Genomic DNA, 14,220 nt, shown 5'->3' with positions numbered 1-14,220 from the left:
GCCCCCATTTTGGACTGGTAGCGAGGGTCCAACAAGGTGGAGAGCCAGAAGTCATCCCTCTGCCGAATGGTGACAATTCGGCTGTCACTATCCAAGCAAGTGAGCATGCAGTGGGCCATTTGCGTAAGTGACTCGGAGGGACTCCCTGCCTCCATCTCTACTGCATACTGCCACAGTGTGTCTGGGTCCTCTGCCTTATCTTCCTCATCGCCCTTCAGCTCCTCATGCTGCTCCTCCTCTCTTGTGAACTGGGTAGAAAAAAAACACCCATTTTGCTACACATTGCTTGTGCTCCAATGTCCTCCTCCTCTAGTTCAGCCCCCACAGGGCTCATGTGGCCAGGAGATCTAGGCGTCATGTCTCCAGTCCTCTGACCAGCCATATTTACCAGCATTTGTTCCAGGACATGAAGCAGTGGAATGACATTGCTTATCCCGTAGTCCTGGCGACTGACAAATAATGTGGCCTCCTCAAAGGGCCTGAGCAAACGGCAGGTGTCACACATGAGCTGCCACTGGCTGACATCGAAGTTGCACAGAGGAGTTCTCCTGTCCGCTCAGATCATCAGTAAATCATTGATGGCCTTTCTCTGTTCGTATGGTCGATCCAACATATGGAGGGTGGCATTCCAACGGGTGGAAATGTTCCATATCAGCCTATTTTGGGGGATGCCGTTCTGCTGCTGCAGCTCAAGGAGGATGTGCTTTGCGGTGTACGAGTGGCTAAGTGCATGCAAAGTTTCCTGGCCATTTTTAGGATGTCTTGCAGATGGGTGGAAGACTTAAGGAACTGCTTGACAACCAGATTAAACATGTGTGCCATGCAGGGCGCATGGCTCAGCACTCCTTGACACAGCGTAGACACAATGTTCTTCCCGTTGTCGGTACACCATGGTTCCGATTTTCAGTTGTCACCGAGAAAGCCAGGATTCGATTTCTTGTTCAAGGATATGGTGCAGTTATTGACCTGTGTGACTCCATTCGCCCAGGCAAACGAGGTGCAGAGCAGCGTGACACCGCCGTGCCCTGCACATGTGGTATGCTGGAGGGCCACTATGAATTGTCCCTACAGTGGAGGCTGAGGACACTGTGGAGGATGAGGAGGAAGAGGAGGACATTGTCGCTGGACCAACGGCGTGGCAACATGGAGGCGGAAGCAGCGTCACCTGGCGAAGTTGCTGGTGTGGCTATGCAGGAACCACATTCACCCAGTGGGCCGTAAAGGACATGTACTGTCCCTGACCGTAGTTACAGCTCCAGCAACTTGGACAGGAGCACATTCAGCTTCTACACTGTTGGATGAGTGCACGCATACTGTTGTCACTTGGCAATTGCTTTGGTGATTGATAGCTGACAAACTGTGTGACAATGACGAGGAGTAGGAGCAGGAGCATCAGGACCAACAGAAGATGGGAATGACAGACTGCTCCCTTCAGCTAAGGTGGTGGAGATTTGACTTCCAGAAACCGGGTGTGTGCCATTGGTTAATGCAGCGGTTGCTGCGGCAGGCTGGACCACCACATCGGTGCCACGGTTTTCCCAGGCCACTTTATGGTGATACTGCATATATTTATGCAGGGCCGTAGTGCCAAAATTGGCACCCTGGCTATGCTTCACCCTCTGCCCACAGATTCTACTTAAGGCCACGTTCACCTCCTCCGGCGGTTTAAAAAAAAAAGCCATACCACCGAGTAGGTGATTTTGCCCCCAACTCTGCGCACTGACTGACTTCTACTGCCACTGCCCCCTTAAGCCCCTGCACTGCTACTTCCTGGCCAGATAGGCTCTCACGAAGTGAGTGATCTACCCCGGGAGTGTTTGACTACCGACCTCCCACTGCTGCCACCTTGCTGACTCCTGCCCACGCTAGCGACTTGCTGGCTCCACCGCTGGATCACGGACAAGTTGCCACCCTCTTCTCCCGATAATGATGAAGCCCCTTCGTCACCTGGCTCCCAGGTGCCATCAGCAACATCATCATCATTGAGTACTGTCTGAACGTCACTGATGTCCTTTCTCAACCGTCTCTTGGTCAGGAGCCTGACGGCTCTCAACACCAGCTCCCACGCCACTCTCCTCATCACTACTTGCCTGCCTAGTGGAGGAAGCGGTGGATGTATCCTCCACATCTTGGCTGGGCAGTAGCTGCTGACTGTCCTCTAGTAGTTCTTCCTCGCTGAAAAGTGGAGATGAGCCTACAGCATATAATACTCCTCGCGGTGAGGAAACAGAAAAGGACAGAGGCAGGTTGAAGACAGGTGAAGGCACAGGACCTGCTCCCGGGCCATGCCAACTAAGGGTTGTGTCTGATGAACCTACTGACTTTTGCCTGTTGGTGTCTGATGTCACTTGCGACAAAGTCAAAGATTCAAAAAACGCTGGGTCGCTGGTCATGGCACGACCGCTAGCTGACATTGGGAGTTCAGGCCTCTCGAAGTGACCCCTGGTGTCATGGCCTCTTACTCTGCGCTGGGACCTCTGCCTGCGCCAGAAACATTTAGGCCTCTGCCAGTCCCCTATGCAGGGCCTGGCACTTCTCTGCCTGAAATACTGTTAGATCAAATAACCAAATGTTAGATCAAATATTTTTTATTTTGCCACTAATACACAGCAAACAGGGCATTAGAATATATCACTGCACTGCTAAATGACAAATAGGCCCTAATTTTTTTTTAACTGTTACAGAACACAACAGGCTTTTCAACAGATAAGTGCAACGCAGGACGGCGAATATATTTTTATTTTGCCAGTAATACACGGCAAACTGGGCATTAGAATATATAATTGCACCGCAGAACGGCAATTGCACCCTCATTTTTTTTCTAGTTTTACACAAAAGGCTTTTCAACAGATAAGTGAAACGCAGGACGGTAAATATATTTTTATTTCACCAGTAATACACGCCAAACTGGGTTGTAAAATATCTCACTGCACCGCTGAAAGGCAATTACGCCCACATTTTTTCTTTTACACAAAAGGCTTTTCAACACATAAGTGCAATGCTGAACGGCAAATATATATTTATTTCGCCAATAATGCACAGCAAACTGGGCTTTAGAATATATCACTGCACCACTGAGCGGCAAAGATATTTTTCCTTTTTCCACTAATACGGGCCACAAAAGGCTTTAGAACAGATAACTGCACAACTGAGCGACAAAGATATTTATCTTTTTTCCACAAATACACTCAAAAAAGGGATTTAAAACAGAAAACTGCATTGCTGAGCGACAAAGATATTTTTTCCTTTTTCCACTAATACAAGCAAAAATGGGCTTTAAAACAGATAACTGCACCGCTGAGCGGCAAATATATTTTTTTCTTTTTCCACTAATACATGCAAAAAGGGCTTTGAAACAGATAACTGCACCGCTGAGCGGCAAATATATTTTTTTTCATTTTCCACTAATACACGACAGAAAAGGCCTGTAGTTTTCACTCTTCACCACAGAACGACTAATAAGCACTTTTTTCCCACTAATCCAAGCCAAAAATGCTTTAGAACATATAACTGCACCACACTAGGGCAAATAAAATGTAGAAATATTTCCTTGTAATAACCCCTGTTAATGCCTGTATCAAACAGCACTTACACCCTAATAAGAACAGTTTGATGGAATTACAGAGCTGTATAAAGGCAATTTGGATCCCCAGTCAGTGTTCCTATTACCCACGTTGTCACCTCCCCGACTGAACCCTGTTCGACAGAAATGCTGTGGATTGATTCCTCCCTATCCTTTCCCTACACCTTAAATAATCTTTCCCTGTACTTTCAGCACAATGATGTTTTTTCTATCACTGTGCCTAGCTCCTACAGACATCTTCTCCTGCACTAAGTACACTGGTAAATGGCAGAATCTATGATGGCTGCCGCTATTTATAGGTCTGTGACATCACAGGGCTGGCTGCTGATTGGCTGCGTGCATGGCATTGTGGGTGATCCCTCCTTCCCAGAGTTTCTTGCCCCATGTCCTCACACGTGCAGCAGCCATTTTAGGGGAAAAAACTATTTGTTAGCACGAAGAGCGAGGAAATTCCACTTTGTCAGCTTCGATTCGCTCATCTCTAAATATCACCTTTATATGCACAACACAGGATCAACCATTCACAAAAAGTGATATCACAACTTATCTACTCCTCATAACCTCTGCACAGGTCACAGAAAATGCCTAGAAATCTCTCCTATAGAAGTAAACAAGTTGGCTCCTGTTTATTGTGTCTCTTCCCCATGTGTCTATTCTCAAAGAAGACATGTGACAGGTCTGGAGAAGTTTTTGTGTGTCAGCGATTTGTCCAGAGATTACCTTTAATTAGAAGGTATGCTTTAGGTAAGTACAAATGTGAAAGAGTTCATGAATGTCTTATTTTCCATTAAACATATTGCTTTACAAGATGTTCTAGATGTTTTCAATTTGAAAATAAGAATTGTGTCTTCTAATTTCCTGCTGCTTTAAATATTTTTCCTAGGCTGATTATATAGGAGAACAAAAGGGTTTTTGCTTAAAGACTCTGACAAGGAAGCAGTTTCTGCGTCTTGCAGCATCAATGACAATTGTAATGAATTCAATTTGTAACAATTAAACTAAAACAAACCATATTGGGGGATCTTAACCTTGACATTATGAGTTAATTTACTACATTTTCCTAGGAAAATTAGGTTGTATAAACAGTAGTAGTAATTAGTTTAAAATGTCCCGTAACATAGTCAGGCAATCTTCAACATTCCGTCATTTGCTCACATGTTCATCAGAAAGATTTGTAGAGCTCTGATTTATTTAATTAAATATGTTAGACAATTCACTGAATGATACGTTTGGATGCTAATGTTTACATACTATTAGTAGATGCCTAATCTGTAATGATACAGCCACCATCTTGGAATGAAGGATAAAAGATTGTGCAATGCCAAAATTAGCATTTTTATTTTTATACACATCAAGAAAAGAAAAGAAAAATACAAAAATAAATATGGTTATTTTTTAGCAGACTTTTGGCTAACTCCATTTGATTTTTAAATTACAAAAAATATAATTTAGACAGATGGGCTTTTGTAATAAAAAAAAAATCACAATTGGAAAAACAATTAGATTTTTTTTTTAAATAGAATTTTCCTTTATTTTAATCATCTTAGCAATTACAATTTGCATAGAAAAGACCAGAATGATAAGATCATCCCCAACCCACCCCGCGCACCCCAAAAAAAAGAGAAAAAAAAAAAAAAAAGGGAAAAGAAGGGAGGGGAAACCGGATTAATTAACCGTGTCCCAATCCTTCCACATTTTACCCCACTTTAAGTAGGAACCTCTTTGTTTATACAGAATCCTCTCATAGCTTTTCACTTTCTCATCCAAACCCAACCAATTATTACAGTCTGGAGCAGAGGAGGAGAACCATGTTCTAGATATAAGAAGCCTGGCTAGGAACATCACCTTGATCAACAGTCGGCATTTTATAGGCTGACAGTTAACCTCCGATAGGTCTCCCAGGACCCATATCCTGGGGTACAAGGGGACGTCAATGTTGAGTTTCCGAGCCAGGATTGTTTGAACCAATCTCCAATACCTGCCCACCCTCGGGCAACCCCAGAACAGATGTAAATGATCTGCCTCGGGGTCACCACAGCGTGGGCTTTCAGAGGAGGCTCTAAGTCCTCGCCTATATAGCCATATAGGTGTCACATATATTTTGTGCATAATATTAAATTGTACGACAGTGTGGTTAAAATTATGTGAAACAAAATTTAAACTTTCACCTATATTCTCCCAGTCTGGAGGGCCCGCCTCTGAAAGCAAGGTGGACCAAGATCTCTGTCCTGGAGAGAGAACATCCCAAATTTTTTTTCCCATTAAGTGTCTGTAGCAGTGTGATATTTTAACTTTCATGACAACTTTCTTACAAATTAAATCATGTAAAAATTCAGGAGTGTCTACAGTAAATAAGTGACTGTTAGAAGTACTAGAAAGTGCTAACCTCAATTGAAAATATGCGTACCAAGCCACCTCACCTACATTTTCCTTTTGCTTTAGCACCATGAGGGACAGAATTTGTCCACCTCTGACCACTTGGTGCAAGTACTAAACATTTTTAGTCCTCCAATGTTGCCGACAATTTGGGTCATCTAAATTCAAGAGCTTTGAATTGTGCCATAATGGGGTGCACATGAGTGATGCCTTAACTTTACACCAACTCCTTATAACCAACCATGCCTTTATGGCCATTCTGCAGAAAAATGTATAACCAATCTGTATGTTTGATAGATAATCAGACTCTAATATGGTAAAAAATATCCGAAAAACCTGAGTCTTTCACCAGTTTACTACAGAGATGGCTATTTTCCCAATCATTAAAAAGGCAAAGTTGGGAGGCCACAAAGTAACCCCTAAAATAGGGGAGGTTAAGACCTCCCCGATTGTAGGGCATAGAAAAGTAGAGCACCTTCAATCTCACACGCTTCCTCCCCCATAATAAATCGTTAAGCATCCTCTCTATCAATCTGAAATACTTGTCTTCAATCCATACAGGCGAGTTGCGCAAAACATAAAGAACCTGGGGCAGCACTACCATTTTTATTAACGAAACTCTGTCCGCTCTTGCAGGCAGGATTTTTTGCCATACTATTTGATGTTTTTAAAAATCCATATTTTAATTCATTTTTACATTATTTTTTATTGCAATAATAACAGGGCTAACAGTTAACTTTCAAAAGTGTTCAAGGCACATTCATTGCCTGTGATGGTGCACTGTTCTTATCAAGTATTGCACCACAACCCACAACTGAGTGGTGCACTGTTCTAATACACTTATAACTAGATTGTCTTACTCAGTGAATTGTGTAGGGTAGAGATGCTCAACCTGTGGCCCTTCAGCTGTTATAAAACTAGAACTCCCACCATTCCCTGCTGTAGGCTGATAGCTGTAGACTGTCCAGGCATGCTGCAAGTTGTAGTTTTGCAACAGCTGGAGAGACGCAGGTTGAACATCCCTCGTGTAGGGAACCATCCATACAGATAGTGCACGTCTTCTGTGTTTTGTACCCAGAACTGCTTTTGGCTACCTAATCATAAGCCAATTCTGATAGAACATATAGGCCTTATAGCTGCTACACAGACAGGATCTGTTGTGCGTCTAATTTTTCCTTCCTTCTCACAGATCAGAAGAAAGGTCAAATAAATCATGATGTCAGCAAGGCTGAAAGGCAAAATAGTCGCCCAGTCATGAAGTGGGGAGGGTGGGAACAGCATGAAAAGTCCACAGAGTGGACCTTTGACATACTGATGAGGTGGAAGCAGAATAAGGAGACCACAGAGTGCCCCAATGACAGAGTGTGGAGATGGCAGTAGCAGCAGCATCATCAGGATACTACAGAGTAGCAAGGTGACATACTGTGGAGATGGCAGCAGCAGGAGGAAACCACAGAGTAGCAAGGTGACATAGTGTAGAGATGGCAGCAGCAACATCAGGAGACCACAGAGTGGCAGGGTGACATAGTGTGGAGATGGCAGCAGCAGTATCAGGATACCACAGAGTGGCAAGGTGACAGTTTGTAAATGGCAGCAGCAGCAGGAGGAGACCACAGAGCGGCAAGGTGACATAGTGTTGATATGGCAGCAGCAGAAGGAAGATACCACAGAGTGGCTAGGTGACAGTGTGGAGATGCCATTAGCAGCAGCAGCATCAGGAGACCACAGAGTGGCAAGGTGATATAGTGTGGAGATGGCAGCAGAAGCAGCATCAGGAGACCACAGAGTGGCAAGGTGACACAGTGTGGAGATGGCAGCAGGAAGATACCACAGAGTGGCAAGGTGACATAGTGTGGAGATGGCAGTAGCAGCAGCAGCAGCAGCATAATCAGGATACCACAGAGCGGCAAGGTGACATATTGTAGTGTGGAGATTGCAGCAGCAGCATCAACATACCACAGAGTGGCACGGTGACATATTGTAGTGTGGAGATTGCAGCAGCAGCATCAGTATACCACAGAGTGGCACAATGACATAGTGTGGATATGGCAACAGCAGTAGCAGCAGAAGGATAATACAGAGTAACAAGGTGACGTAGTGTGGATATGGCAGCAGCATCAGGATACCAAAGAGTGGCAAGGTGACATAGTGTGGAAATGGCATCATCAGGAGAATACCACAGAGTGGCAAGGTGACATAGTGTGGAGATGGCAGTAGCAGCATCAAGATACCACAGAGTGGCAAGGTCACATATTGTAATGTATAGATTGCAGCAGCATCAGGATACTACATGGTGGCATGCTGACGAAGTGTGGATATGGCAACAGCAGCAGCAGGATGATACCACAGAGTAACAAGGTGACATAGTGTGGCTTTGGCAGCAGCAGGAAGATACCACAGAGTGCCATGGTGGCATAGTGGGGAGATGGTAGCAGCAGCAGGAGGATACCAAAGAGTGGCAAGATGACATAATGTGGAGACGGCATCATCAGGCGAATACCACAGAGTGGCAAGGTGACGAAGTGTGGAGATGGCAGTATCAAGATACCACAGAGTGGCAAGGTCACATATTGTAATGTATAGATTGCAGCAGCATCAGGATACCACATGTTGGCACGGTGACGAAGTGTGGATATGGCAACAGCAGCAGCAGCAGGATGATACCACAGAGTAACAAGGTGACATAGTGTGGCTTTGGCAGCATCAGAAAGATACCACAGAGTGCCATGGTGGCATAGTGGGGAGATGGTAGCAGCAGCATCAGGATACCAAAGAGTGGCAAGATGACATACTGTAGATTGAAAATTGCAGCAGCAGCATCAGAGTACCACAGAGTGGCAAGGTGACATAGTGTGGAAATGGCATCATCAGGAGAATACCACAGAGTGGCAAGGTGACGAAGTGTGGAGATGGCAGTATCAAGATACCACAAAGTGGCAAGGTCACATATTGTAATGTATAGATTGCAGCAGAATCAGGATACCACATGATAGCACGGTGACGAAGTGTGGATATGCCAACAGCAGCAGCAGGATGATACCACAGAGTAACAAGGTGACATAGTGTGGCTATGGCAGCAGCAGGAGGATACCACAGAGTGGCAAGGTGGCATAGTGTGGAGATGGTAGCAGCAGCAGGAAGATACCACAGAGTGGCAAGATGACATAATGTGGAGATGGCAGCAGCAGCATCAGGATGCCACAGAGTGGCAAGGTGAAATAGTGTGGATATAGCATCAGCTGTAGCAGGAGGATACCAAAGAGTGGCAAGGCAACATAGTGTGGAAATGCATCATCAGGATAATACCACAGAGTGGCAAGGTGACATAGTGTGGAGATGGCAGTAGCAGCAGCAGCATCAAGATACCACAGAGTGGCAAGGTCACATATTGTAATGTATAGATTGCAGCAGCATCAGGATACCACATGATGGCACGGTGACAAAGTGTGGATATGGCAACAGCAGCAGCAGGATGATACCACAGAGAACAAAGGTGGCATAGTGTGGCTATGGCAGCAGCAGGAGGATACCACCGAGTGGCAAGGTGGCATAGTGTGGAGATGGTAGCAGCAGCAGGAGGATACCACAGAGTGGCAAGATGACATAATGTGGAGATGGCAGCAGCAGCATCAGGATGCCACAGAGTGGCAAGGTGAAATAGTGTGGATATAGCATCAGCTGTAGCAGGAGGATACCAAAGAGTGGCAAGGCAACAAAGTGTGGAAATGGCATCATCGGGAGAATACCACAGAGTGGCAAGGTGACATAGTGTGGAGATGGCAGTAGCAGCAGCAGCATCACAATACCACAGAGTGGCAAGGTCACATATTGTAGTGTATAGATTGCAGCAGCATCAGGATACCACATGGTGGCACGGTGACGAAGTGTGGATATGGCAACAGCAGGATGATACCACAGAGTAACAAGGTGACATAGTGAGGCTATGCTAGCAGCAGGAGGAAACCACAGAGTAGCAAGGTGGCATAGTGTGGATATGGTAGCAGCAGCAGGAGGATACCACAGAGTGGCAAGATGACATAATGTGGAGATGGCAGCAGCAGCATCAGGATACCAAAGAGTGGCAAGGTGACATACTGTAGATTGAAAATTGCAGCAGCATCAGGATACCAAAGAGTGGCAAGGTGACATACTGTAGTCTGAAAATTGCAGCAGCAGCATCAGGATACCACAGAGTGGCAGGGTGATGAAGTGTGGATATGGTAACAGCAGTATCAGGAGGATACGACAGAGTGGCAAGGTGACATAGTGTGGAGAAGCCAGCAGCAGAATCAGGATACCACACAGTGGCAAGGTGACATAATGTGGAAATGGCAGCAGCAGCATCAGGATACCACAAAGTGGCAAGATGACATAGTGTGGATATGGAAACAGCAGCATCAGGATACAACAAAGTGGCAAGGTGAGATAGTGTGGAGACGGCAGTAGCAGCAGCAGCGGACGATACCACAGAGTGGGAAGGTGACATAGTGTGGAGATGGTGTCAGCAGCAGCATCAGGATACTGCAGAGTGGCAAGGTGACATAGTGTGGATATGGCAGCAGCAGCAGGAGGATTCCCCCCTTCAGATCCCCCCTTCAGTGTCTTCCACAGATCCCCCCCTTCAGTGTCCTCCACAGATCCACACCCTTCAGTGTCCTCCACAGATCCCCCTTCAGTGTCCTCCACAGATCCCCCCTTCAGTGTCCTCCACAGATCCCCCCTTCAGTGTCTTCCACAGATCCCCCCTTCAGTGTCCTCCACAGATCCACACCCTTCAGTGTCCTCCACAGATCCCCCCCTTCAGTGTCCTCCACAGATCCCCCCTTCAGTGTCCTCCACAGATCCCCCCTTCAGTGTCGTCCACATTCCCCTTTCAGATCCCCCCTTCAGTGTCCTCCACAGATCCCCCCTTCAGTGTCCTCCACAGATCCACCCCCTTCAGTGTCCTCCACAGATCCCCCCTTCAGAACCTCCACAGATCCCCCCTTCAGTGTCCTCCACAGATCCCCTCCTTCTGTGTCCTCCACAGATCCCCCCCTTCAGTGTCCTCCACAGATCCCCCCTTCAGTGTCCTCCACAGATATCCCCCTCACCCAGAGCCGCTTCCTAGCTAATTTATTCACTGCACTTGCCTCTGAAATTGAAGAGAAGCGCCGCCGTAATCTCGCACAGGCACACTGGCAGAGGCATCGAAGTGCGCATGCACCATCTTTCAGGCCTCTGTCAGTGCGCCTGTGCGACATTACGGAGCTTCTCTTCAATTTAGCAGAGGCAAGTGCAGTGAATAAATTAGCTAGGAGGCGGGGCTGGCCAGGGAGATTGCAGGCACAGGCAGCATCGCTTTTCTGCCTGTGCCGTTCATAGCCCGCCCTGTGCTGATAAAGTTCGGTCACTGCGCGGGCCGCATGACACGGCTTCGCGGGCCGCATTTGGCCCGCGGGCCGTAGGTTGGGCATCACTGCTTTAGAACATATAACTGCACCTCTGAACGGCAAGTAATACTTTTTTTATTCCACTAATACACCACAAAAAAGCCTGCAATTTTGTCACTTCTCTGCACAACGGCTAATAAGCCTTTTTTTCCACTAATACACCACAAAAAAGGCTTTAGAACATATAACTGCACCGCACAAGGGCTAATAAGACATATAAATATTTCCTAGTAATACACCCTGTTAATCGCTGTATCACACAGCACTTACACCCCAATAACAAGAAAGGAGCAGTATAATGGCAATTTGGTTCCCCAGTCAGTGGAGCAAGGTGTAATAGGATTGTTCCCATTACCCAGGCTGTACACTCCCCCATTGAACCCTGTTCTCTTTTTATACTGTGGAATACTTCCTCCCTATCCTTTCCCTACACTTCTAATGATTTGTCCCTGAACTTCTATTCAGCCAAAAAAAAGTTTTAAAGTATTTTTTACCACTTTTCCCAGTGGCTGCTGACCTCTCTCCCTGCAATAAGTACCCTGGAAAATGTCTGAATTCAAGATGGCTGAGGCTATTTATAGGGCTGTGACATCACAGGGGCTGGCTGGCTGCTGATTGGGCGCATGCATGGCATTGTGGGTGATCCCTTGTTCCCAGAGTTATTTGCTCCATGTCCTAAAACGAACAGCAGCCATTTTAGGAAAAAATGTTATTCGTTACCACAAACCATGAGGAAATTTGGATTGAATTCCACTTAGTCAACTTTGATTCGCTCATCTCTAGTAGGGTGTCTTCTCTCAGGGTGTCTTCATAGTTGACATAGCTCCCAAAAGCCATTCCAGCAAAATCTGTCCTCCAAAAGCAATATAGCGGTCCTTCCCTTCTGAACTCTTCTATGCACCCATATCAGTTTTTGACCACATATAGGGTGTTTCCGTATTCAGAGGAAAATTGGTAACAAAATTTGGGGTGGATTTCCTCCTGTTACTGCTTGTGGAAGTGAAAAATGTCCTAAAGCGACATAACAAAAAAATAAGAAAGTTTTTCAACTTCACAGCCAAGTGTTTATAAATTCTATGTAACTCATGTGGAGTCAAATCACTCTACATCTCTCAATAAATTCTTTGGGGGGTTTAGTTTCCAAAATAGGGTCACTTTTTGGGGGGTTTCACTGTAGGGGTATCTAAGGGTATTGTCAAATGCAACATGGCACCTGAAAACCATTTTAACAAAATCTGCCCTCCAAAAACCATATCATCAGTATGTGATCTTTGGGAGTCATATAATCGGCACCCCTCCGTGCAGTTTACCATGCACAGTGCTGCCCATTGGACAGCAGTTGTGCTTGGTATTGCAGCCCAAGCCATTCAGTTGAACACAACGTCACTGGCCTCGGAAAAGAGCCATGGCCCCTTCAAGCATCTAATCAGCAATGGTGCAAAGAGTCGGACCCCACTGATCAGATAATGATGACACTTGGAAAACCCCTTTAAAAATCATTTTAATTTTTATATATATTTGATTATATATCATCATCATTATTATCAACAGTATTATCATCCTCATAAACTAATATTAATTAGTAATAATATTACTAATCTGATTTATTACATTTATTTATAGTCAGATAGTACAGTTTTTTATTTATTTATTTGGCTGCTTTAAAAACATAATAATACTGACCATTTCCTAAGTCTCCAGTTATCCTTCTACTATTATAGTTTGTTTCCTTAAAAAAATGTGTTATCTTTATGTTGTTAAAGTGTGACCCCCTTTGCATATATCATCTTACTCAGACTGAATACAACAGTGAAGGACAGACTGTGTGGTCAGTATTTTCAATATCCCCCCTGCAAGCCATTACATCATTCAGCTACTCTCTAAGAGGATTTTCAGCAGGCTTGGCTTCGTTATTAAAATAGTAATTCATTTTTTCCTCTTCACAAAACCTGAAGACCTTCAAATGGAGGCCTTAGAGCTGGGGCACTTTTCTTTTGAAAGTGGCCTTTCTGGGAGCTATAATCGTCTCTCTAACTTTACAGTACACATGTTCCTCAGTAAATGTGATTAAAAAGCTATACAAAAAAAATCCCTTGCAGAAAATTAATTCAGTTTCCAGAATAAAAAAAGTTTGATAAAGTTGTGCAATGCTTCGATGACAATACATAATAGAAGTGCAAAGTTCTATCCCCTTTAAGGATAAATGAGCGGCCAAAAAGGTCTGGTAGTTCCCAGAGTAAAACATCTGCTGTAGCTAATTCACTTTAGCTTTTGATTGTAAAATTCATTAGCCATATCAGGCAGCTGTAGCTTCAAACATGTTGCTGGAAAGAACATTTTTACAGGCTCAAATGCTATTTAATCTGCTACCATAGAAAATGCATAACAAGTAATCTAATAAACTATTATTCTATAAGTTCTTTTCTGGAGGTGACAAATAACTTTTTTTTTTCTTGACCCGTGTTTATTCTTCTAGAGCTTATCTTGTTTTATTTAGGACCATTGTACTTATTAAAAAAAAGTAATCAAAGGACTTTTTTGTAAATTAAAGTTGGTTAGTAAAAGGATGAAGATTATTTCAGAAAATAGAACAAATGTGTGATGGAAATTTATAAATATCTGATTTATTAAAAGCACTGCTAATAAATATGTTATTGCAGCTATTTATTTATTTACTTTCGGTTTGAGGTTCTGTGGTTTTCAAATTGCAGTGTACTAATTTCATCAATTAAAGAGAATACCAGTTATCAACATTTGTCACCTACTCATTGAATAGTTTTTAATGGTTAAGGGGGACCTGTCATCAACTTTATGTTGCCCTAACTAAGG

The sequence above is a fragment of the Bufo gargarizans genome, chromosome 5 (assembly GCF_014858855.1).
Source record: "Bufo gargarizans isolate SCDJY-AF-19 chromosome 5, ASM1485885v1, whole genome shotgun sequence".
NCBI lineage: Eukaryota > Metazoa > Chordata > Amphibia > Anura > Bufonidae > Bufo > Bufo gargarizans.
The sequence above is the reverse complement of the archived record's forward strand: the minus strand, read 5'-3'. Positions refer to the sequence as shown.